Source organism: Periplaneta americana, chromosome 2, assembly GCF_040183065.1.
Source record: "Periplaneta americana isolate PAMFEO1 chromosome 2, P.americana_PAMFEO1_priV1, whole genome shotgun sequence".
NCBI lineage: Eukaryota > Metazoa > Arthropoda > Insecta > Blattodea > Blattidae > Periplaneta > Periplaneta americana.
This window is the reverse complement of record NC_091118.1, coordinates 41,693,895-41,720,006: the sequence shown is the minus strand read 5'-3', so window position 1 is coordinate 41,720,006 and position 26,112 is coordinate 41,693,895. Positions and strand designations below refer to the sequence as shown.

The following is a 26,112-nucleotide window of genomic DNA, read 5'->3' as shown; positions in this document are numbered from 1 at the left end:
TACTATTATTCTTGTTTACATACTTATTTCCACGAGATTTTCTTTTTCCAAACGATTTAGCCCTCATATTTACACAAGAAAAGAGCACACCACGAGGAAAACTTATAATTTTTACCAATAATAGTAAACAACTGCTGTTGCTAAGCTTCAGACAGTGCAGTCAACAAAACGAGCAAAGTTTTCTCTCCAGTCAGTGGGTTCTTTCAGAAATATAGCATGACAAATATCAGAGATAATACAGGGACATCACTTTATTTTTACTAACATTTTTAACATTAACCTGGCTATACTCGGAAACACTGTTAACCCCCTTCCATTACAGGAGTTTGGAGTTGCTAGCGCAATATGTAAACAAATCATTTTACTAGCTATAGGAGGAGAGAAAAGTAGTGTATACATTATGTTACAGGGAAATATAGTATTACGATTTTCAGTTTGGTCATTACTTTACAGTATTTTATAAAAAAACAGTAGAATAGTAACAATTTTTTTTCACAAACTCAAGTCTTCAGGCGGTTATATACATTATGCAATGTCTACTTTATTCAGCATATTACTAACCTAATTTATTCCTGAGAATTTTGTGAACAATTCCGTAAGAAACCCCAATTTCTACAGCTAACTTCTTGACGGACTTCTTAGGACCTCGCTGCATCCTTTCTCTAGCATATTCTATAGCATCTTCTGTCACCTTTGTTGGCCATGTTACACTTTTCTTCCTTTCTGTACACTCTGTTGCTCTAAATTTATCTACCAGATTAATGACATTTCTACGAAAATATTCCGTAATGATATATAAAAAAATTGTGAAAAAAGAAAAAGAAAAACTGTTGTTCATATTCGGTTATATTGTAATTCCAGTTCCATCATCGTCCTTCATACCTACAAACAGTAAAACAAAACTCTTGTTTAAATAATGCTGTTAAGTACCGTACCATATTATAGGGTACCGTACTTTCGGAAACTCTAATCTTCACTTGTGCTCAGTCCACACAGATAAATTTAGTTATGCTACACACCATACCTGTGTGAAAATAAACTTCAATAATATAAGCTCTTTCTTCTATAGAAAATGCAACATATTTGTGAAACACACTGTACTCTGTACTGTTTATTTCACTGCTAGCAACAGCGGCAGTAAGTTTGTGTGACTGACGTTAGCAAGGACATTAGTGAAAGGGGTGGGTGTCAAGTACATTTACAAACGCAGGTACAATAAAAATTGAAGTGAAAATAAAATGATGTCCCTGTAGCTTCAGAACAAAGTCACAGCACAGTCTACTATATACAGTCGCGAAGCTCAATATGTAGTAAAAATGCAAACATGGGTAGTTGCCCACCACTAGGATCGCTACTATCGCCTCATCATCGCAGATCTCTCTCTCCTAGTAGACGACAAAATATGTTACACTTTCGTTGTGTTCTTTTGAAAAAATTAACATCTTCCTTCCATTATTGAAATATTAAATGCATAAAGTTAATTTATTATTTTAATGAAGTATATTAAATTCCACCATAAACTCGAAGATACCTGCAAGAAATAGGTTAATATTATTTTTGTTTGTGCAAAACGAACTGAAATTTACTATAATCGCTTCACTCATTCAAGATTATAGCGATAATTAACTATGAAACCAATAAATATTAATTTGCATTTCCCTTTACAACAATAATAATGGAAATATGAATTAATGGAGTAACTTACGCGTACCGGTACTTGTAGTGCAGGCTTACGTAGTTAAAGTGGGATGAGGTTAAGCAATAATAATCACACCAGAATTGGAAATAAAACGTGATCAATAAATTTTATTGTAACAGACTTTTTCTACGTCTCTAGTAAAGTAACAAATAAAAATAACAACAAAATTAACAGCTATAATTAAAAACATATCCTTTGAAAAAAAAGTAGGCCTAAGCAATAATAATCCCACCAGAATTGAAAATAAAACGTGATCAATAAATTTCATTAAAACAAACTTAATTTTTCTACGTCTCCAGTAAAATATTATTATTCCAATTACTGTATTTTAGCCATTAACATTTTCATTACAACCAATAACGAACATTTCACAAGCATCAATGTGAAATACGCAACGAGCTAGCACTCGATGGAAATACGACACAGTCCAAAGTCGACCGTGGACAGTCTATTGTTTCTAGTTGCTAACCGCTTGGAGCGCTTTATCACGAGATTTGCAAAAAATCACCTCAAGCTTCGGACTGTATATAGTAGACTGTGGTCACAGCATGCCAAGAAAAGGGGGCGTAACCGATGTTTGACGTGCATACAATTACAAAACTATTTAAAAAGGGCACTTGCCGGAATAGTTGAACGCTGATATTTTGGAATATTAAACTTAAAGTATCGTTGGACATAAAACAGCAAAAAAAAAAAAAAAAATTGAAAAATTTAAACTACTTCGAGGTATCTTGGCCCCTTAAGGAATTAATGTGGCAGAGCTATTGCGGAAGGCTGAGAACCCTGGAACGGTTGCGGAAAAGACGCCCCCCCATAAGCGGACGAAGACATGCATCTTGACCTGAATATGTCTATGGAATGAGATGAAGATGAATATCAAATCTAAATTCTTTTTCTACACGGGGGGAAGGGAAATGCACCGTGACAATGTAAATTCCAACTCGGCATTTGCCTAAGTAACTGTGGAAAACCACGGAAAACCCATAGTCAGGTTGGTCGGTCCGGGAATAGAAACACGGACCTTCCGAATGAGAGTCCCATACGAAACGCATGAGCCACCTCGTTCGGTCTTTTCGTATTTAGTAAAACTATCGGTGAAAACGATTACACAAGAACACAAGATAGAGGGATCATAACTGACAATATTTTCATATTTTTAACATAATCAAAATACATATCGTCGTTGTTCCTGCAATAACTCCTATGTGCAAAATATGAAATGTTTCAGTAGGAAGAAAAAACACATTTATTCTTCTATGGCAACGGTATATAGGAGATTGTGAATTCTTACATTTTCGAAAGAATGAAATATAATTACATATAGGAGATTTTATTATTTGCTGTATCACTATTTAAATTATTTAATAGAACAAAAATCTGAAAATCGATAAATATGTAGCATAGGAGTTATTGCAGGAACAACGACGATATTTAAAATATAAATTTTGGAGAAGGTGGGCACGAAGTACCCCCCCCCCCCCGTTGTTATTGCAAGGGTTGTCATTTTTCATGAAACACTTGAAGAATAAAGGTATGCTCCTGTGAAGTACAGTTTACTCTAGATGGTGTAATATAGCATTGTTGCATTCGTACTACATTGACATATTTCAGGTCAATCTAAATGTGTAAAATGGCCTACCTCTCTGTCACGCCTGTCATCAGTTAGTGGGCGCGAAATTATGACGTCATACGCAACGTAGCAACGAAAGCGCTGTGTTTAGCGTGTTGTTTTTCTATAGAAATGGTGGTAGAAATACCATTCTTAAATGGAAAATCTGGGTATCACAGAACTGAACATATTATTAGGAATTATATTATAAAAAATAACGGCCTACTATATACTCAGAGATCCTAAACACGCGATATGACCACACATGTTTAACCCCTTTACTCCCACTGTTCCCAAATGGGAACATGCATTATTTACGGCGTAAATGATTTGAGAGGTCCAATAATCATCTTATTTTGTTTCTTATGTGTCAATAAGTAGGAATATATATGAAACACCAACATTTTTAATAAAAAATAATTTGGGCATAAATGGGTTAATATCGACAAAGTATATGATTATGTCTCGTGACCAGAATATTGTACGAAATGGAAATATAAAAATTGGAGATTTATCCTTCGAAGAGGTGGAAAAATTCAAATATCTTGGAGCAACAGTAACAAATATAAATGACACTCGGGAGGAAATTAAACGCAGAATAAATATTGGAAATGCGTGTTATTATTCGGTTGAGAAGCTCTTATCATCCAGTCTGCTGTCCAAAAATCTGAAAGTTAGAATTTATAAAACAGTTATATTACCGGTTCTTCTGTATGGTTGTGAAACTTGGACTCTCACTCTGAGAGAGGAACATAGGTTAAGGATGTTTGAGAATAAGGTGCTTAGGAAAATATTTGGGGCTAAGCGGGATGAAGTTACAGGAGAATGGAGAAAGTTACACAACACAGAACTGCACGCATTGTATTCTTCATCTGACATAATTAGGAACATTAAATCCAGACGTTTGAGATGGGCAGGGCATGTATTACGTATGGGCGAATCCAGAAATGCATATAGAGTGTTAGTTGGGAGACCGGAGGGAAAAAGACCTTTAGGGAGGCCGAGACGTAGATGGGAGGATAATATTAAAATGGATTTGAGGGAGGTGGGATATGATGATAGAGACTGGATTAATCTTGCACAGGATAGGGACCGATGGCGGGCTTATGTGAGGGCGGCAATGAACCTTCGGATTCCTTGAAAGCTACTTGTAAGTAAGTATGGGTTAATATCAATTCTGAAATATTTATATTCCAATCATTGAAAGTATCTTGGGATCAAATGGGTTAAGCGTGTCTAAATAAACTTACACAAAACAAAGGATCAAGAATATGAGGTAGAGAAACTCTGCGTTGTAAGTCCAATTCAGTAATCTCTGTTGAAGATGACACGCTATACTAAAATCAATTCTTGAAGCCGATTAAAGCCGATTATGATGGTGAACTCATTTCTTATTCTGCTATAAAATAGAAAGTTGGTAATAAATAACAGTTCATAAAAACTGGTTTTGAAGTATCACCTACTGATTTTTACTCACAAATCAATAAAGCAAGTATTATTATTATTATTATTATTATTATTATTATTATTATTATTATTATTATTATTATTATATACGTTTGTTGAAGAAATTACATAATGTCTGGAAAACATAAATAAGTTAGTAAGACTTCAACAAATTGTTTGTACTTCGACTAATTCCATATGTTTGTGCGCTCTTGGACTTCCTTTAACAAAATTCACTTTCTAAAAATGATTGCATGTTCTGTGATTGTATCTGATTGTAGCTCTACGCGGTATTGAACAGATTTTTACTCCGCTACACGAACATCTGTTAATTCTCATGTCAGCTTTATTCCTTTGAACATAAATATGACGTTATAACCTTTTAATACTTTTTAATCACATAACCATTACGGGAAGATTGGATTTGTCAAGAGTTACGAGTAACAATATAGATATTTATGCTGTACTATGTGAATAAAAAAAAACGTGTCTCGATCAGCTGTCGTAGTAAAGAGTAGGATGCTGCGAGCTGTCGCCGCTTGGAGCGCTGAAGTAGATAATGGTGACCGAAGTTGGCGGGCAGATCAGTTGTTGGTCGGCTGCGTTGCGACTCGGACGTGTAAAGTGTGTTGTAACTGTGGTTATGGAAAGCTGAACAGACTCCGCGCTATGCAGCACGATGTGGCATCGCGTTATCTGTGATTTACACGCTCTACTCTTGGAATAATTCATTCGCTTGGTGAGTTTAAACTATTTATATAGGTATATAATAATTTCTCGTGTGTATGTATATGGAACAATTGTTGTCAATCTACGATCATTGTTGTTTTGAGGTTAGGTAACCGACATATTACCAAATGAGTGCTAATTATGTAGATTTTGCTGTGATTACGCTGTAAGTTTCTGTTGAAATTAGTATTGCGAAGTTTCCGATGTTTTAACACATGTAAATAACGCGGGTTTCGTTTTACGTAAATATTTAATTGAAGAATCCGATATGCACATTCCGACATTATGATCTGTGCGTATACAATAAGCATGTGAAATAATGCCGTAAGTTACATTCTTATGTTAAAACGTCTGTCAGCTGTTTAAAATATAAAATGGACATGGAGTAACTGTGTTGTCAATGAGTGACTGATATGTTTACCTAGCATAGAAAACTTTTATTTTACGATAATAATAAAAATGTTACATGATGATGAATTTAGTATCCGATTACAGAGTGAGGCAGACCGTGTGGAATGAATGAATGAATTAATTAATTAATTAATTAAAAGAGGAAGTTTCGAGGAACATTAAATAGAGAATGAAGCGAGAAGGGCCGAGTTGAAAACTGAGGCACTAAGTCCATCTTGCACTTCTGTTTCTATAGTATCACGAGTGACGAAGTTTGTAGGAAAACTTTTCATGTCCAAACATTATTCAATTTTCTCTGCTTGTAGATTGAGTTTAGACGTTTTAAATCGAAATATTTAGATATGAGGGAGTTCCGTATTGAAAATCTTGTTTTATATGTGCATAAACTGTTGATAATAGTAACAAAATCAGCATTAAATGAAAATAAAGTAAATGTTATGTTTCAAGGAGAACGATGCAGCTTTGTTTTTCGAAAACAAGAATTGTGTTTAATAATAATAATAATAATAATAAATATACAGACATACGAAAACATACCCCAACGAAATTCTCAACACACAACTCAATTTCAGAACACATACACTCTTTGACTCTACATTATACCACACGAACACACCCTCATAGGAAACAAAACAAGACGCGCCAAGACCAACAACGATCAGTTCTGAGGATGACCCATAAAAGGTCGAAACATGTTAACAAGGTACGTTAGAATTTATCACAAGAAAGTCTTATCATACATATTCCGAAGTATGCAGTGTTTAAAGTTGTGTAATCAAGATGTATAATAATAATAATAATAATATTAATAATAATAATAATAATAATAATAATAATAATAATAATAATAATAATAATAATAATAGCTGTCGATCCACGAAACGTCACTTTACTTACTAGCTGCAACTTGTTCGGAGTTTCCCACCCTATACGGGAAAGTTTGTTACACTGACGTCCTTTAAGATTTTATTCTGACGCTGAAATTTATTTTCGAAATGTTTTGATGACATATTGAGCTAGGCGTTGAGACATGTATGTATATTATTTTTTTACTATATGCTGCGCAAACCATACCGGTAGGCCTACTTGATTTTATGCATTAAATTTGCAGTGAAGTTACCTAAATCTTTACAGATCTCAAAATAAATTGAAATAATATTTCTGTAGTCTACTTCTGTTGTATATGTATGTAGTCTAATGACGCCAATTTTTTTAGATTTTACTCCTAAAACTAAATATTTGTAATTGATATTTCCTCCCAGAATAAGTGAAATTGTATTTCTTAGTACCAGTAGTTATTCAAGATTATAATCCGCATGTTTAATTGCCTTAAGAGCTTGGGAATTAGCGTCGTATTAAATTTACTGTCCGTGTTCCACTTTATGTCACAATCTTAACATCAGCGGTACTCGGCAACGTGCGACACGAGAGATAGCGGCGACGTTCTTCTGTTTATGTATAAATGAAACAATGCGCTTAGATACGGCAATGAAAGCACGCTTTTGTTTTCTTGTAATTAATGTCTGTCACTTGGTTTCATGTAAGTATGCACAGCACGGCTTGAACGCCGTGCTAATTGAAAATTTTAAACTTTGGAGTTGATGAAACTTTGCTTTTGGGGAATGTTTATTTAGAGTGGTCTTAAATCAAACAATAGAATAAAAAAATGGTCCAGAATTAGATATAAAGCTTCGGAGTACCATGGGTTCGAATCCCTGTTGAGCTGATTATCTGCCTGGTTTTGACGTAGAATATGTCTCTCCATGTGCAATTGTTCCAGGGTCTGTGGTGAAACAAAAAATGCGAGAATTTGACTATGAGCTACGCCCATGCTCATTCTTCCCTTTTTTTCTTTTAATGTGCAACGTTCAAGTAGGCGCCAATTCGGGGAAAAATGTCGTTTACCCTTTCTGTAACACACTACGCGCAGATTTTTCCTTAACGGAAGCGCGCCGATGCAACCTGTAACAGCATAAGTAATACAAATAAAAGAACGCTTAATAATGCAACATGCAATAGTATATTACGATGCAAGGTTGGGAAATGCTTTTTACAAAATCGAGGAAAAGTTTGAAAAACTAGCAGAGCAGCGGGTTTTTCAGTTTCCGAGATTTTGTAATGTACTTCACAAACATGTATTGTACGTACAACATTTTTTGTACGATCATATTTTTAAAATTGCAAATATAATATATTTTCCATTGAAAATTTAGAGCAATATTACTCGTATTACAAAGTCTTCGTAAAACTGCACTGTAATGGTAACTAAGTAACAATAAGTGCACTGTAATGGATCTAGTTCAGTATAGTTTTATGTTATGAAGAATGGTTTCCCTAACAACAAGTTTCTGTGTGGGAATTATAATTTTCAAGGCCTAACATTTCAATTGAATATTCTAGAAAACGTAAACAATAATGAACTTATGTCACGTTCTAAAAACAAAATGTTAAAATTAAAAGTATGAATGCATATTTTACGTTAAACTAAATTAAAAATATTTTTAAACTCTTCGACTTTTTAAAATTAAATTCGGTGAACACAGATAACAAGAAAAGCTTATTTTACGTTATACAAATCTAATTAGTGATTAAAAAATATCTCGGTTTGTCATACTAAGCATTTTCTTCAGCTAATTAGAAATAGTTCCCTCCCACTTTAATTTTCAAGTAGTAATCGGTAAATTTGCATACAAGAAATCAACTTTCCCTTAAAAGCAACTTTATTGCGTGTGTTATCTTTACATTTCTCGTTGTCTCATCCATCTCTTGCACTACGCGAGCTGCATATGTCCAGTTACAGGGTTGTCAGAGTGCATCAAATTTTAAAAATTCCTTTGCAGAACTAAAACTTACATTTGTTGGGATAAAATTTCAGCACATGTAAAGGAGAAAACTAAAATTCTTCCAATCATTTATCTACAGTAATTTTACTAGAAGTTTTGATATATCTAGAGAAAATAAAAACTCGAGTGCGATTTAATTGACTATTACACGATTAGAAGGAAAGGTTATAAAGATTAGAATAAATAAGTATGCCTACTCTAATACAATAAAATATTAATTGAATTACTAAAATACCAAACTGTCTTGAAAATGTAGTATTGTACCATCTCATCATTACAAATATTCCGTTAGATGGCAGTAGTGTGTTATGATTTGCTGTTCTCTTGTTACCAGTTGTGCCAACTAGGCTATACAACCTTCATTGAACTTTATGGGCGATTACTAGTCAAGAAGGCTTTGTTTTCAATTTCATTTTTTATTAAAAGAGTTGCATTCGAGTTCAATTGTTAATATATACAGATTAAACAATCTTTGATACGTAATTATCCATAATCTCATACAGCAGAAGCAGTACATAACCTAAATAATATAAACAAGATAAATGATAGAAAATTTTTAATTAAGGATGGTGAAATAAACATGAATCACTTTAAAAGGTACAAAATTATTAAAAGTACAATATTGACAAACAAAGAAACAAATGCTAGGGAGGTGATAAAAACAAATAATGATAGGGAGACGATAAAAAATGCTAGAGAGATGATAAAAATAATTGTAGGATAAGCAGCCATGATTGGTTCAAACACGTCGTTCCGTTTTATTGGTCAAAAGTACAGTAAAGTCTCGTTAATCCGACCTAATTGGGACCAAGACCTATTCGGATTACAGGATTTTCGGATTAACCGAAATCTTTCCTGTAATGCAATGCATGCTATTCACGAGCGCTGAGAGACGGTGGTGGAGTACCCTGTTGCTATTTTTAGAACCACTACCAACAGGTTCACTTCATTACAACAGAAAATTACTGATTTTATGAGCATGACAGATGTGTAAATTATGTACAGAAAACACTCATTGTTGTAAGTACCCTTGTATATGCTATTCTCATAATTTTTGAAGTAAAAGAAATTGAGTGAATTTATACATTTTTTTCTTTTCGCTATTTTGTACTATTACAATAAATTTGTTTTTTTTTTTTTTCTTAAAATAATTTTGTTTGAATTAACCAGATTTTCGGATTAACGAGGCCATATTGTACATAGTATCACGTTGTGAAAGCGTAATAGTCATCATAATATACTGATCTCTTAAATTGACTGAATATATCGGGAATTAATTCAATATTTTTCCCAAAATACGCTGTGAAATGTTTCGTATAAAATAATTTTTCTCGGAAAGGAAGCAAAAACGAGCAAAAAATTGTATTAAACTTTTTATGTACAGTATTCGTATAAAATTAGTTCATGCACATGATGAAGATAAAAACTAATTCGACGTTTCTCGCCGTGTGCCAAATCGACAGCTCCCTTTTTTACCAATGCATCTATGCGATGTTCCAGAGTTCTTGAAGCTGACACTCGTATTGAAGTTAAAATGTAGTGGACGCACAATCCGTCAATGCATAACGGACCTAGTTAAGGGAGACAGCGCTCCATGCACTCGCTAGTGCAGTGCGCTTCTCTCCATTCCCAACACCCCCACTTGTGGAAGACTGGTCTAAATATTTACATGTTTATTTTATACGCACGAGGGCTGTGTTGTTCGAAGCAGTTTTGGGTGGAGTCAGTCTAATCATAGGCGGAGAGAGAACTGTTTCCTGGGGGAGGGGGGGGAAGCAAAACCATAGAATCCCGATATAACGAGGTTACAGGTGATATCATTTACTTACTCCCCTGTTAAAGCTTGACCGTGATACAGTATATCGGAATATGATCATTTAGTAAAAATATTTTTGGGGTGCATGTTTCTTATACTGTTACATCCATATCCACGATGTTTCGGACCGAGTTGTATAGGGCTTCAACTGTAGGTCTACTACAAATTATAATAGGGCATAACCATAGGCAGAGTTATGGGAGGGTATGTGGGAGCACTGCCCCCCAAAATTTGTCTGAACTCTTTTTTTTTTCTATTAACATTACAAAATATTGAATTCAAAAGACTTTTTTTGCTTTTGTTTATGAATGGGATTTTATTTGTAAATGCTACCATCGTATCATCTTCCTGGAAAATGGCTGTTTTCACAAAAAAATCTTTCGACTATGGTTGTTTTATGAAAACTACTGAAAAATTTCACTCTTTTAACGTGGGACTATGGTGTTTTTTTCACTAACACCTAATTCAGTAGATGGCCGCTGCAGACTTCTAACACATGAGTACAGGCTGTTGCAAAAGAAACATTACAGTGCTTCCATTTCTCAAATGAGGTATAGAAATTCTTATACATTCAGAAATTTAAAATAAATATTATAGTCTAGAGACATGATCTGAAGACATTAATTCGTCAATTTAAACACAGAAACTTAATCATAAAAGCAAGAAAAGTCTTTTGCATGCAATATTTTCTAATGTTAATAGAAAAAAAAAAAAGAGTTCAGACAAGTTTGGGGGGGGGCACTGCCCCCCATGCCACCCACATAACTCCGCCTATGAGTCTAATGTAGCAATTTCATCCCCGATACTACCTCTTTTAAAAGTTAGGCCTAGTTTAATAATACTTTCGCTGATATGAGAGTCTTCGATGATTTCACGCTTCGGGAGGTCCATTGACATATTTAGGCACATGTTATGGGCGGAATGCTTGCAGGTTGTCTTCAGATAAAAAGAGATGTGCTGCAGCCTATAATAACCATTATACCGGTACTTAAATACAAGTTATAAAGCTAAAAGTAGTCCTGAGTCAAATGGTGGCGATGATATACCTTGCAGCAGCAATTACACGTTATAGTATGGGTTTCATTAATAGTATTGAGTTTTTACTTGTAGCTCGAAGTTTTATGTAAAACAGGCATGGGCACTATGTTCCCACAAATGCAATGTATACAGAATGTAAGGAATATAAGTGCCATTATTTTAACCGATGATTATTCATGTTATAAGGAAGAAAAAATGCCCTCACAATTTGTTGTAATTGAAATATTTAACTAATTATTAAAGTGTACAATATTAGACTTTTTACAACGTTACTGGATGGGGAGGAGGGGGTTTACTAGTACACAGTACAGCTCAAGCGGGTACAGACATACCGGTACAAAACAGATGCTCTGTTTACAACTGTTGTTTACATAAAACGCGCAGCAAATACAAATTTTCAATCTCATTAATATAACATTGTTAAATTTATATTTATTTAACAAATTAATCATGACTTGAATCAAGTTTCTTCATGGGCGAAAAAGTTCGGACTTAGATTAAATGCTAGTAAGTCACAAGCTATAATAATTGGACATAAGAGACTACTGAACACAATGAACAACAGACATATTCCAATCGTTACAGTAAATAATGCCACTATTCCGTACCATTCCGTCGTCAGAAACCTCGGTATTTTCTTGGACGAAAATTTAAATTGGGAATGCCAAATAAAGGAAATATCCAAGAGAGTGTGCTATACCATGCATTCTCTTAACCCATTCAGAAACTTCCTCCCGCCAGAATTAAAACAGACTTTAGTACAAACATTCAAACTACCACTGTTTGACTATTGCGACGTAATACATACAGACTTGACAACTGACCTTTCGAACAAGCTGCAGCGTGTGCACAATATGTGTGTCCGATTCATTAGTAATGCTCACAAATTTGACTACATTACACCCTCGTTCAAATCTTTATCCTGGCTGCAACTTAGTAACCGTAAAACACTACATTCGCTGTCTCTTCTGTTTCGAGTTCTCCACACTTCTACTCCAAATTATCTTCGTTCCCGGTTTAACTACTTATCCTCCAATCACAATCTAAACACCAGGTCACAGGAGAGCCAAATCCTAGCAATTCCTGCGCATAGAACATCCCACTATTCTTCCTCTTTTACTGTCTCAGTCCCCCGTGAATGGAATTCTCTACCTCAGAAGATTAGGGGCTGCCAGACAATAACCACTTTCAAGAAAAGGCTAAACGATTTCTTACGGGCGCAGTAAAATTGAAGTTATAATTGTGATCGAGTTTAATAATTTAATTTAATTTAGGTATGACTATCATTATTATTATTATTATTATTATTATTATTATTATTATTATTATTATTATTATTACATAATTATTTTATTGGTGTTGTGAAGATGAAAAGAATTGTCATTGAATTATATTAATTATGTATTATATTGTCTTGTGTTGTAGTATGATATTGCTTTGAATTGTATTGTATTGTATTGTATTGTATTGTATTGTATTAATTGTTATATTCATAGCATTGTAGTAATTTTTATCATACTGGTTGAGTGGAAGAGAAGGCCGAATAGCCTTAACTCTGCCAGTTAAAATAAACCATTATTATTATTATTATTATTATTATTATTATTATTATTATTATTATTATTATTGCTCCATTTTTTATTGTACATCTAAAAATGAACAATAATGGTTTACTGCACAAAATGACATGAACTTTTTCTCTAAAACAAAATTTTAGTCTTATTTTTAAAGAAATTTCTCGTTGTGTGATTTTCGAAACAGGATAAGAGACTCCCAGTTTCTAATAATCGTTGAAAAACTGCTCCAAAGTTCGCCGATTAGGTAATCTTCTTTGCGGAAAACGTTGACAGTACATTCTTCTTGCCGCACTTGAATTACGAAGACTTTCTCCATAAATTAATAACATATCATGATATTCCTGAACTGTGAATGACATTGTAAGTTGTTTATCGAATAGGCCTACCCGTACTGGACTGCTATTCGCTCGGCAGGAGACCTATGGACAGGGAACTCAGCTGATCTGTACGTCTATGCAGAATGCTGTCAGCAGCATGAATACTGCTAAACATGTTGCCACGTCTCTCACGCCAGAATATTAACAAATTTAAACATGCGTTATTATTTAATTTTAGGGAAACGTAATAGAACACACAAATATTTATTTAAACTAATATTAACTGTTTCCTAGATATACCTACTGATGTAATTGTTTTCGTAATTTTACTCACGATATAAGCAGTATAACGCAAATAAAATAAGGAAAGAATTTTTTTCTGGGAAAACTATAAAGTTTTGACCCTATGTTGTATGGACATTTTTTGATCCTGTAGACGGTCCCCGATGACTGTGAAAAGGACGGCACTAATACCCCTTACATCCTTCATTTCTTCCTCCACAAATATTCTACCTACCTGAGCGTGCATATAGTAAGCAGAGGTTGAACTCGGTGCCATAGCTTTCTAATCAGGGGTGTGTAAAGTGGTGGAATATGGCGAATAAATTGTAGGTTTCGTTTGAATTTCCAGGAAACATGGGAACAAGCCTATTTTGTTATGTTATTATGAATAAAGGTAAAGCTCAATGTCTCAACTATTCAGTTGAAATTTAACTTATATAAAACGTTATAATATCAGACGACACTTTGATCTTGAACATAAATATTTTGGCGAATATAATTTACAGATAATAGTTTAAAATATAATTATTGATAATGGTTTATGTGAAGAAAATTCGATGAAGCAATGCGTTTATTTCAATACAATCTGTTGTGCAGATTGAAATGGTGAGACACTTTTCAAGAATATACCAGAATAATTTGTTAATGGAAAAACCAAATCACAATCACTACTAATTGAAAATGCAGTCCGATCAATTAATCGCATTTCAAACAGAGAGCAATACCCTTTTTTTCCAAATGGCAGATAATACCTGTAAGAATTGTATGGGTTAATACTAATGACAAGTCTCCTAACTTACGTAATTTCGCAGCTAAGATATGCTAGCAGTCTTCGAATCCACGTATTAATACGAAGATTTTTTCTAAAATGAACCTGATGAAAAATATTGTGCGTACACGTCTAACAGCCTATCATCTTGTAACTGCTTTACGTTTATGTAGTAATAGTATCCATCCTAATATAGACAGACTCCGCCTGACCAAACAGTAGGGATGTACTATAAGCAGTAACATGAGCTGCAGCCAGGAAGTCAAAAGGAGGATAGCTACGGCAAAGGAAGCTTTTGGAAGCATCTTCTGCGGACCTCTAGAAAAAGAACTAAGGAAGATACTAGTGAAGTGCTTTGTATGGTATGTGGCATTGTATGGGGTAGGAACATGGACATTACGACGAAGTGAAGAGAAGCGAATAGAAGCATTTGAAATGTGGATAGCCACCGCCGTAGCTCTGTCGGCTAAAGCGCTTACCTGCTGATCTGGAGTTGCATTCGGGAGCGGGTTCAATTCCTGCTTGGGCTGATTACGTGGTTGGGTTTTTTCCGAGGTTTTCCCCAATCGTAAGGCAAATGTCAGGTAATCTATGGCGAATCCTCAGCCTCATCTCGCCAAATACCATATCGCGATCACCAATCCCACCGACGCTAAATAACCTCGTAGTTGATACAGCGTCGTTAAATAACCAAGTAAAGAAGAAAGAAATGTGGATATGGAGAGAATGGAGTGTGTGAAATGGACAGATAGAATAAGAAACGAAGCTGTGTTGGAAAGAGTGGGTGAAGAAAGAACGATGGTGAAACTGATCAGAAAAAGGAAAAGGAATTGGTTAGGTCATTCGCTGAAAAGAAACTGCCTACTGAAGGATGCACTGGAAGGAATGGTGAACGGAAGTAGTGTTCGGGACAGAAGAAGATATCAAGTGATAGACAACATTAAGATATATGGATCATATGCGGAGACTAAGAGGAAGGCAGAAAATAGAAAACATTGAATAATGCTGGGTTGTAGTGAACGACCTGCCCTTGGGCAGAACACATGTATTTATATAAGCAGTAAATATAACCATAGGCGGAATTATGGGGGAGTATGGGAGGGGCTCCCCCCTCAAACTTGTCTGAATTTTTTTTTCTACTAACGTTAGAAAATATTGAATTCAAAAGATCTTTTTTGCTTCTGTTTATGATTAAGTTTCTGTGCTTAAATTGATTAATTAATATCTTCAGGTCATGTGTCTGGACTATAAAATTTATTTTAAATTTCTGAATGTATAAGAATTGCTATGTATCTCATTTGAGGAATGGAAGCACTGTAATGTTTCCTTTGTAACAGCTTGTACAAGTCTGCAGGTTTTCAGGCCACCACTTGGAGAAATATGAAAGCACACCAAAGCAGAAAAAAGAAAAGTGATCCCGGTATAATATGTAAACTTAAAGACGAGATTAAATAAAATAATACGAGTTTGAATTTCATAATTATGATATCTTCAGGAAGGTAAACTTTGTATTAAAAGTTTCTGTTAGCACTGTTACTTTGTTTTATTGATGTATGCATGTGTTTCTGTACAAGAGAGAAAAAGAGGGAGATTGTTTTAAGTTATGCCCTATTATAATTTGTAGTAAACCTATAGTTCAAGCCCTATACAATTCAGTCCGAAACATCGCAGATGTAGCACTGTAAGAAACATGCCTTCGAAAATACCCTTATTAAATAATCATATTCCGATATACAGTACCACGGTAAAGCTATAACGGGGGGAGGAGGTAAATGATGTCCCCCATAACCCCGTTATATAGGGATTCTATGATTTTGCTTTGCCCCCCCCTCCCAAGGAAACGCGCCTGTGAATATAACTTAATGGTAAATTACATTTGTGCGAGTTCGTGCCTATTTGCTTGCTTTCCGCACAAAACCAATACGCGGGAAGTGTGAAATACCACATTCAGTATTCCCAATGTAACACACATAACAATTTCCCTCTTCTTACCGCTTAAGCGCCATATTCATTTTACTGCTTTAGGCTTTTAACATATTATTTTTAGAGACGTTTAACGTAGTAATAATTATAAATTGGAAACTTACCACTGCAATTTCACCTAAATTGCACTATTAATTATTGTTTTTAAATATTTGCAAAAATTAAGTAAACTCTACAACACCACAAAAGTTACTGCATTTGTAATGCAAGTAACATTAAGGAAGCCGTGAAAAAATCAACAAGATTCCAGATGCCGATGTCATTACTGCAATATGTTATATAAATAATATTGTTAAAATATTAAAATGAAAAATAAATCATTACATAACCTTACCGTTTGTTTTAAGTTCGCATTTATAGATGGGGGGGGGGGGAAGACAGACGTATATCACGGCCTGCTGGAATAAAGTAAACATAGAAAACATTTTATGGCAACAATGTTGAAGATAGATATTTTAGTTTTTAAAAGTTGCCGTCATTGAACAGAAACCAAGATGGAGATTTCATTGCAACTAATTAGAAATTCCTCTTTCAGGTATGTAATAAACGATCTTCGCACAAAATAATGTACGATACACCAGCGGTATGTTTGTTTTCATGTTCTCGGAAATTAAAAAAGCTCAATTACGTTTCGCTTTTTCAATCTTTTCCTCGAACATGAAAACATCAACATACCGCTTTTGTAACGCATATTACTATTTCGTACTAGTTTTTTTTATATTATATTATCATATGCACAGGATTTTGGCTTTCTTCGTTTACAATGAAAACTGTTATCCTTCTACTTCTGTAAGAATCTCCTCAAGTTTGAAACCTGCAGAAGAACACGGTGACCGAGTCTCTACTGACTTCCCGTTACTGGACAGTGACGTTCATTCACAGTGTACGTAACTGATCGGTAATTGACACTTGGACGTGTTTGCGGAACAAACAAGAGTGGAGTATTATTCACAAGGCCGAGTACCAGCACATCGAGAACAGGCCAGTGATCTTAACCTGTGACCCACGTGTCTCAACCATCGTCTGCACTTCATGGTATAGGATATATTTTGTACTCGTATCTTGCCTGTTACGGCATCCATCGTTTCCTGGATCTAAACTGGACTTCATACCCTTTGTATTTTTAACACTGATTCCACGTATCGATAATAATATTATACCTACTATTTTATATTCCTAGTAAATTACCTATTCCATTTTCGTGATAACCTAAAAATGCCGCATTTGCGTAAATTCTGGCGTTTTTACTTCTTACAGTTCATGTCTTCACTTCATCACATCGTTAGGTTTTATATTCTTGGTGCAAGTCTTCAGAAAGGCCTGAGTATGCACTTTTTGCGTGATGGATTTTATATGCAACGGTTTTTTTTTTTTTTTAGTTGGTTATTTAGCGACGCTGTATCAACTACTAGGTTATTTAGCGTCGATGAGATTGGTGATAGCGAGATGATATTTGGCGAGATGAGGCCGAGGATTCGCCATAGATTACCTTGTATTCACATTACGGTTGGGGAAAACCTCGGAAAAAACCCAACCAGGTAATCAGCCCAAGCGGGGATCGAACCCGCGCCCGAACGCAACTTCAGACCGGCAGGCAGACGCCTTAACCGACTGAGCCACGCCGGTGGTTTATATGCAACGGTGTAGTTTGTCTCCCGATGTGTGAGTTTTATCAGATCTCCTAGGTTTCATGTTTCTCCGAGGTTTCAATGCTTGCCCGATGTTCTGTTCTTTTATGATGTTTCATCCGTCTTCGGGGTTCCATGCTTCTCTGATGTTTCAGTCTTTCTATTGTTTCATTTTGCTTTGATATGTAATTTGACAACGGAGTTTTCTTGATTCTCTGATACTTCAAGTCTTCTTTGATGTTTCATTCTTCTCTTATGTTTCATTAGTATCCAGGGTTTAATGATGTTTCATGCCTCTCCAGAGTTTCATGGTTTTCCGATGTTTCATGGTTCTCCAAAGTTTCAATCTTCTCAAATGTTTCATTCTTCTTAGATGTTTCGTTTTTCTTTGATATTTCATGCTTCTTCCAAGTTTCATGCGTCTCCGGACTTTTATGATTTTCTGAAGTTTCAATCTTCTCTATTGTGTCATGCTTCTCTGATGTTTAATTCTTCTCTTATGTTTCATGAGTCTCCAAGGCTTAATAATGTTTCAGTCTTCTCTGATGTTTCATGGTTCTCAGATGTTTCATTTTTTTCTGATATTTCATGTTTCTTCGATGTGTCATGCGTCTCCGGGCTTTCATACTTTCTGAAGTTTCAGTCTTATCTGATGTTTAATGATTTTCGTGTTTTCATGATTATCTGATATTTCAGTCTTCTCTATTGTTTCATGCTTCTTTGATGTTTCATTCTCCTCTCATGTTTCATGATGTTTCAGTCGTCTCTGATGTTTCATGCGTCTCCGGAGTTTCATGATTCTCCGATGTTTCATAGTTCTCGGATGTTTCATTCTTCTCGGATGTTTCATTCTTCTCGGATGTTTCATTCTCGGACGTTTCATTCTTCTCGGATGTTTCATTCTTCTCGGACGTTTCATTCTTCTCGGAAGTTTCATTCTTCTTGGACGTTTCATTCTTCTCGGAAGTTTCATTCTTCTTGGACGTTTCATTCTTCTCGGAAGTTTCATTCTTCTCGGACGTTTCATTCTTCTCGGACGTTTAATTATTCTCGGACGTTTCATTCTTCTCGGTCGTTTCATTCCTCTCGAATGTTTCATTCTTCTCGGACGTTTCATTCTTCTCGGACGTTTCATTCTTCTCGGACGTTTCATTCTTCTCGGATGTTTCATTCTTCTCGGACGTTTCACTTCTCGGATGTTTCATAGATATTTCATGCGTCTCCGGACTTTCATGCTTATCTGATATTTCAGTATTATCTAATGTTTCACTCACCTCCGGAATTTCATGCTCCTCCTAGGTTCCATTCTTCTCTGATACTTCAAGCGTCCCCGAGGCTTCATCCTTCTGTATGTTTCATGCTTCTCACGTTTCATTCTTCTCTGATATTTCGTTCTTCACTGATGTTTCATGCATCTTCGGGATATTATATGAGTCCGATGTTTCATACTGCTCCTGGGCTTTACTGCAGTACGTCACCGTTTTTTTTTTTTTTTTTCACGTTTTCGTTTGTTTCCACTCTCCAACAGTTTTACACTTCAGCTCTTATCTTCTTCGGTCACTTTTCGTCTTCAGATTTATATTGTATTTCTGGGACTGAAAATTCAACGCAGATTCCAGAAGGCCTTCGACCACTTCCTACGTACATGCACTTAACCTTGACTGGAGATGTACCTATATGATGATGATGATGATGATAATAATAATAATAATTATTATTATTATTATTGTTATTATTATTATTATCATTATCATTATCCAGTCTTGTTATATTGGTACGTGTTTTATGCTTAATTCTTTAGGAGGATTTTATTTAATAACAACTAGACTTCTACATTCCCAACTCTTTCGTGAAACTCACTTCCTTTAGAAACAAACAAAACAATACATAAATCCCTTTAAAAGATGTTTACAGAATACTTTCTGGAGTTTGGGTTGCCTTTGTTGTCAGTCTTTAATGGCCATAGTGTTTTAAAAACATCGATAAGCTGACTGCATAAAATACGTAGAGGTAACGATCGTTGCAGGGACCACACGTGTCGGTACGTCCTCGTAATTCAATTCCGAGGCCGCTGGATGTATTTTAATTATATTTCAGGCGAGTGAGGGGTATAAAACTTTCCCTCGTTGATTAAACTTCTAGTTAAAATGTAGATATCATGTTGTCATTTGTTACATGACGTAAATATGACAAATATTTACCGCAGAATGGAGAAGGGGAAAATATTGACAAGTGGATATCACAGAACCTGTCACTACATCCTTCTTTTTGCTGCATTAATAATTGTATCAGGCTGTCAGCACGTTCATCAGAGAGTAGGGTTTTATACAGGGTTATACATTTAACTGCATACTCCGCCCAAGGAAATATTGGCAGGAGGAAATGACGAAGCCTGTCACTATAGCCTACTTTACATGAGCTGTATGAAGCGTACAGCAAAGTAGGATTTTATACAGAGTTATCTTTTAACTGCATACTCCATTCAAGGAAATATTAACTAGTGAACATCACATAACTTTCACTGCATCCTAATAAGAGAAACTGTTTATATTTTTCCGTACCCACTATGGATAGTTACAAAGCCAATATGTAGTTTCGTTTATCACGTCCAATTTCCTAAAAATAACGTTTTTTTTTTTTTCGAAATCTTCATGAGCATGCCTAAATGCTAAAATTAGTATACATCCTTAGATAAATTATATTATTATTATTACGTTAAAGCTGGTAATTTAGACATAATTGAATCACTAAAATTTTATATAACAACATAAAATAGGCGTAAAAATTATGAACAAAGTATCCCTAAATTGCATTTTTCTTGCTTGATATTGCTAGGAAACTAGAAAAAAATAACTTTAGTTCTACATTTACTCGTATGCTATTCCTTGAAACTGGTAGGTTTAAACCTTAAATGTGTGTTTATTTTGTGAAAAGAAAATTTCTTAAGTGGTGCAATAAAATTACTTACATATATCAATTGATTATATAGTCGTAATATAATAATATACTATTATATTAATTATATAAAATAATTTTTATTAATAATTAAAGTTTAATAATTAATTTTTTTCTACGATAGTGCGTGAAGTGAGCCTTTTCAACACCAGTACGTGAAATAAGCAAAGTGTGCGTGAAGTAATAACACCAGTGTGTGAAGTGAGCAAAGTGTGCGTGAAGTAATAACACCAGTGTGTGAAGTGAGCATAGTGTGCGTGAAGTAATAACACCAGTGTGTGAAGTAAGCATAGTGTGCGTGAAGTAATAACACCAGTGTGTGAAGTGAGCAAAGTGTGCGTGAAGTAATAACACCAGTGTGTGAAGTAAGCATAGTGTGCGTGAAGTAATAACACCAGTGTGTGAAGTGAGCAAAGTGTGCGTGAAGTAATAACACCAGTGTGTGAAGTGAGCAAAGTGTGCGTGAAGTAATAACACCAGTGTGTGAAGTGAGCAAAGTGTGCGTGAAGTAATAACACCAGTGTGTGAAGTGAGCATAGTGTGCGTGAAGTAATAACACCAGTGTGTGAAGTAAGCATAGTGTGCGTGAAGTAATAACACCAGTGTGTGAAGTGAGCAAAGTGTGCGTGAAGTAATAACACCAGTGTGTGAAGTAAGCATAGTGTGCGTGAAGTAATAACACCAGCGTGTGAAGTGAGCAAAGTGTGCGTGAAGTAATAACACCAGTGTGTGAAGTAAGCATAGTGTGCGTGAAGTAATAACACCAGCGTGTGAAGTGAGCAAAGTGTGCGTGAAGTAATAACACCAGTGTGTGAAGTAAGCATAGTGTGCGTGAAGTAATAACACCAGCGTGTGAAGTGAGCAAAGTGTGCGTGAAGTAATAACACCAGCGTGTGAAGTGAGCAAAGTGTGCGTGAAGTAATAACACCAGTGTGTGAAGTAAGCATAGTGTGCGTGAAGTAATAACACCAATGTGTGAAGTGAGCAAAGTGTGCGTGAAGTAATAACACCAGTGTGTGAAGTAAGCATAGTGTGCGTGAAGTAATAACACCAGTGTGTGAAGTAAGCATAGTGTGCGTGAAGTAATAATACCAATGTGTGAAATAAGCATAGTGTGCGTGAACTAATAACACCAGCGTGTGAAGTGAGCAAAGTGTGCGTGAAGTAATAACACCAGTGTGTGAAGTGATCAAAGTATGCGTGAAGTAATAACACCAGTGTGTGAAGTAAGCATAGTGTGCGTGAAGTAATAACACCAGCGTGTGAAGTGAGCAAAGTGTGCGTGAAGTAATAACACCAGTGTGTGAAGTAAGCATAGTGTGCGTGAAGTAATAACACCAATGTGTGAAGTAAGCATAGTGTGCGTGAAGTAATAACACCAGCGTGTGAGGTGAGCAAAGTGTGCGTGAAGTAATAACACCAGTGTGTGAAGTGAGCAAAGTGTGCGTGAAGTACTAACACCAGTGTGTGAAGTGAGCAAAGTGTGCGTGAAGTAATAACACCAGTGTGTGAAGTAAGCATAATGTGCGTGAAGTACTAACACCAATGTGTGAAGTGAGCAAAGTGTGCGTGAAGTAATAACACCAGTGTGTGAAGTGATCAAAGTATGCGTGAAGTAATAACACCAGTGTGTGAAGTAAGCATAGTGTGCGTGAAGTAATAACACCAGTGTGTGAAGTAAGCATAGTGTGCGTGAAGTAATAACACCAGCGTGTGAAGTGAGCAAAGTGTGCGTGAAGTAATAACACCAGTGTGTGAAGTAAGCATAGTGTGCGTGAAGTAATAACACCAGTGTGTGAAGTAAGCATAGTGTGCGTGAAGTAATAATATCAATGTGTGAAATAAGCATAGTGTGCGTGAAATAATAACACCAATGTGTGAAGTGAGCAAAGTGTGCGTGAAGTAATAACACCAGTGTGTGAAGTAAGCATAGTGTGCGTGAAATAATAACACCAATATGTGAAGTAAGCATAATATGCGTGAAGTAATAACACCAATGTGTGAAGTAAGCATAGTGTGCGTGAAGTAATAACACCAGTGTGTGAAGTAAGCATAGTGTGCGTGAAGTAATAACACTAGTACGTGAAGTGAGTAAAGCGTGCGTGAAGTAATAACACCAGTGTGTGAAGTGAGCAAAGTGTGCGTGAAGTAATAACACTAGTACGTGAAGTGAGTAAAGTGTGCGTGAAGTAATAACACCAGTGTGTGAAGTGAGCAAAGTGTGCGTGAAGTAATAACACTAGTACGTGAAGTGAGTAAAGTGTGCGTGAAGTAATAACACCAGTGTGTGAAGTGAGCAAAGTGTGCGTGAAGTAATAACACTAGTACGTGAAATGAGTAAAGTGTGCGTGAAGTAATAACACCAATGTGTGAAGTAAGCAAAATGTACGTGAAATAATAATTTGAGGCTATCGAAGAAAAAAACATTGTATGGTACACATTCGTGAAGTTGTATTTTGACATGTATTTGAGAAACTCGGCAAGCCTCGCTTCTCAAATCTATACTCCTGTCAAAATACTACCCACTTCACGAACTTGTATCATAAATTACTGTTATACTTTCGAATGTTATATTACGCCGTTAGGATATGTTTTTAAAACTAATATACCTAATTTAGTTTGACGTTTTTAAATTCTTGTTTAAACTTTGAAGTTTTTGTTCATATTTCCAAAAATTACAGAAAAACCTGGCGTGGTAGAGAAAATCTGAATATAGGCTCGGATTCAACAACCTTCAATAATTGAAAGCAGTCACGTAAGGTAGATTATCGTATTAAGTACGGTATATATTTTTTTTCATCACGAACTGCCAATTTTGACATTTTTTCAGTTTTCTTTGCAAAATTGCAGAAAAACTTGACGTGATACAGAAAATATGAATACAGATTCGGATTCAGGAGACTTCAGTTAACTAGAGTTAGTAATTGAACGGTACACGGGAAAAACGAACAATGTCACATTTCCATTAAGGGTCAGATAATGATCTATTTCAGTATATTACTGCAAAGTTTATTGGTGTTTCTACTTGGAATAAAAGAAATGATGAGTGTATCCGTTGTTTTAACTCTCGTTTAGCACTTTTGGTAAAAATAACACTGAGATTTGTAGTAATACAGTGAATTAGATAACGACATCACCCTTAACAGAATTGTGACATTCTTCGTTTTTCCCGTGTACCCTTCAATTGTTTTCTCTTGTAGCAGAGAGCATTTTTTTTTATGCATATCGGTGTAATTTTATCAAGCTTAGCTGGCTGGCTTTTCCAGGACTGGACTTAAAATGTCCATGCACTTGGCTTACATTAACACATTGTGTGCTCTATATGCGACGATTGTTAAGTCTAACAGGTAGCTCGAGTGACATTCGTGAATCCGATGCTGATAGGTGGATCAACCATCCTCAGTCTTAACTCTCTTTCCTAGACTATTAACTCAGTAGGGTGAATGACGCTAAGTTAAATATACATAAATATATACAGAATGTTTCAAAATTATAGGTACCAACCATAAGGGTGAGCAGAGAACAATAAAACAAGGCAAAAACTTTAATAAATATAGATCCGGAACCAGTTGGTTCCGAAATATATGGGGTTTTATGCTGTTATTCCAAGTGGTTCGGGGTGACATGTGCACTGGAGGAAGAATGTGTACTGAATATGGGCACCATTCATGATGAGGAAGGCGTCAGCACGTTTCCTAATCGAAATCGTACAAGCGTGTTTACCTACAGATCCGGGGTTGTGCTCGGTCGGATTTGATTCCTGCTTGGTCTGATTACATGTTTGGGTTTTTCCAGGGGCGTATTTTCCGGGCTACCGGGGCTACCGGCGGTAGGCCAAGGAAATTACAAAAGAAAAAGTTTATAATATAACATAATGTAATAATTTTGTATTATTAGTTTTACCACAGTAATTAAAATTAAAGTAATTGTTAGATATATTTTGTGTAATAATAGGGTCAGCGGTAGCCCAAACCCTTTAACCAGTATACGCCACTAGGTTTTTCCGAGGTTTTCCGAACCGTAAGGTGAATTTCAGGTAATCAATTGCGAATTCTCGGCCTCACCTCGCCAAATACCATCTCGCTATCATCAATTCCATCTACGCGAAATAACCCAGTGGTTGATACAGCGTTGTTAAATAACCAAGTAAAAAATAAACAAAATTACTGGTAGTAATTTAATTTAATTTATGTTCGACCATGCCGAAATGTAGTAATTATACACCTAGTAGCATCCTTTAATGCATGTCATTAAAGTACACCTATTCATTAAAGTTCAGGTTTTCGATTATTCTCGGATATCCAATCGAAAGACAACTAGCAAAACGTCACGCAGGCTGGAAATCCAATACTGTCGCAGAAGGTTATGTTCTGTTACTATAATAATTAGCGTTAATTGTAAATAATATTCAAATAAATTTAATTTGTCATCTCGTTTTTCAATGTCGAATTCAATTTCAAGGTTATATCAAGTTTAACGTTTATCTTGCTCTCTAGATCAAGGTCGTCGACATTCGTTGCCCGGAAAAAAACCAATACTTTCGCGTCTGCGCACATCTCAAAATTTACGAGATTGCACAAGGTCATTTCGCTCCCCAGTCACATAAGAACAACATGAATACTTATGAATAATTTCAAGTTAGAAATATGGTCGAGCATAAAAAGTCGTATGAAACTTGCCTATAATGGTAATTAAGACGCTCGTATGAAAATTATGAAACTCGCTTGCGCTCGTTTCATAAACAATCGTACTTGCGTCTTAATTACTATCATTATAGGCTCGTTGCATAATGTACTATTAATTTAATTTAATTGTTTGGGGTGGAAGTACAAAAATTAATCCTAGTCCGTTAAATTTACTACAAAAACGGATAATTAAAATTTGTTTGAAGAAACGTTTCGATTATGCAACTAAATTAATTTATTCTGAATTTAATATATTTAATATTGAACAAATTTATAAGTATACGCTGTTAAAATTTTATCATAAAATCGTAATAAATTTATATTA

General features: G+C 35.3%; 1 protein-coding gene across 5 annotated transcripts in view; it reads left to right on the top strand.

Annotated features, from left to right (window-relative positions):
• Nucleotides 1-5,350: 5,350 nt before the first annotated feature.
• The window catches only part of LOC138692931 (myosin-IIIb-like), a 519,118-nt gene continuing 498,356 nt past the window's right edge, over nt 5,351-26,112 (top strand). For all 5 annotated transcript variants that reach the window (XM_069816353.1, XM_069816334.1, XM_069816367.1 and 2 more), the window contains exon 1: nt 5,351-5,493. The gene's annotated coding sequence lies outside the window, so the exon portion shown is untranslated. The remainder of the gene's footprint in view (nt 5,494-26,112) is intronic.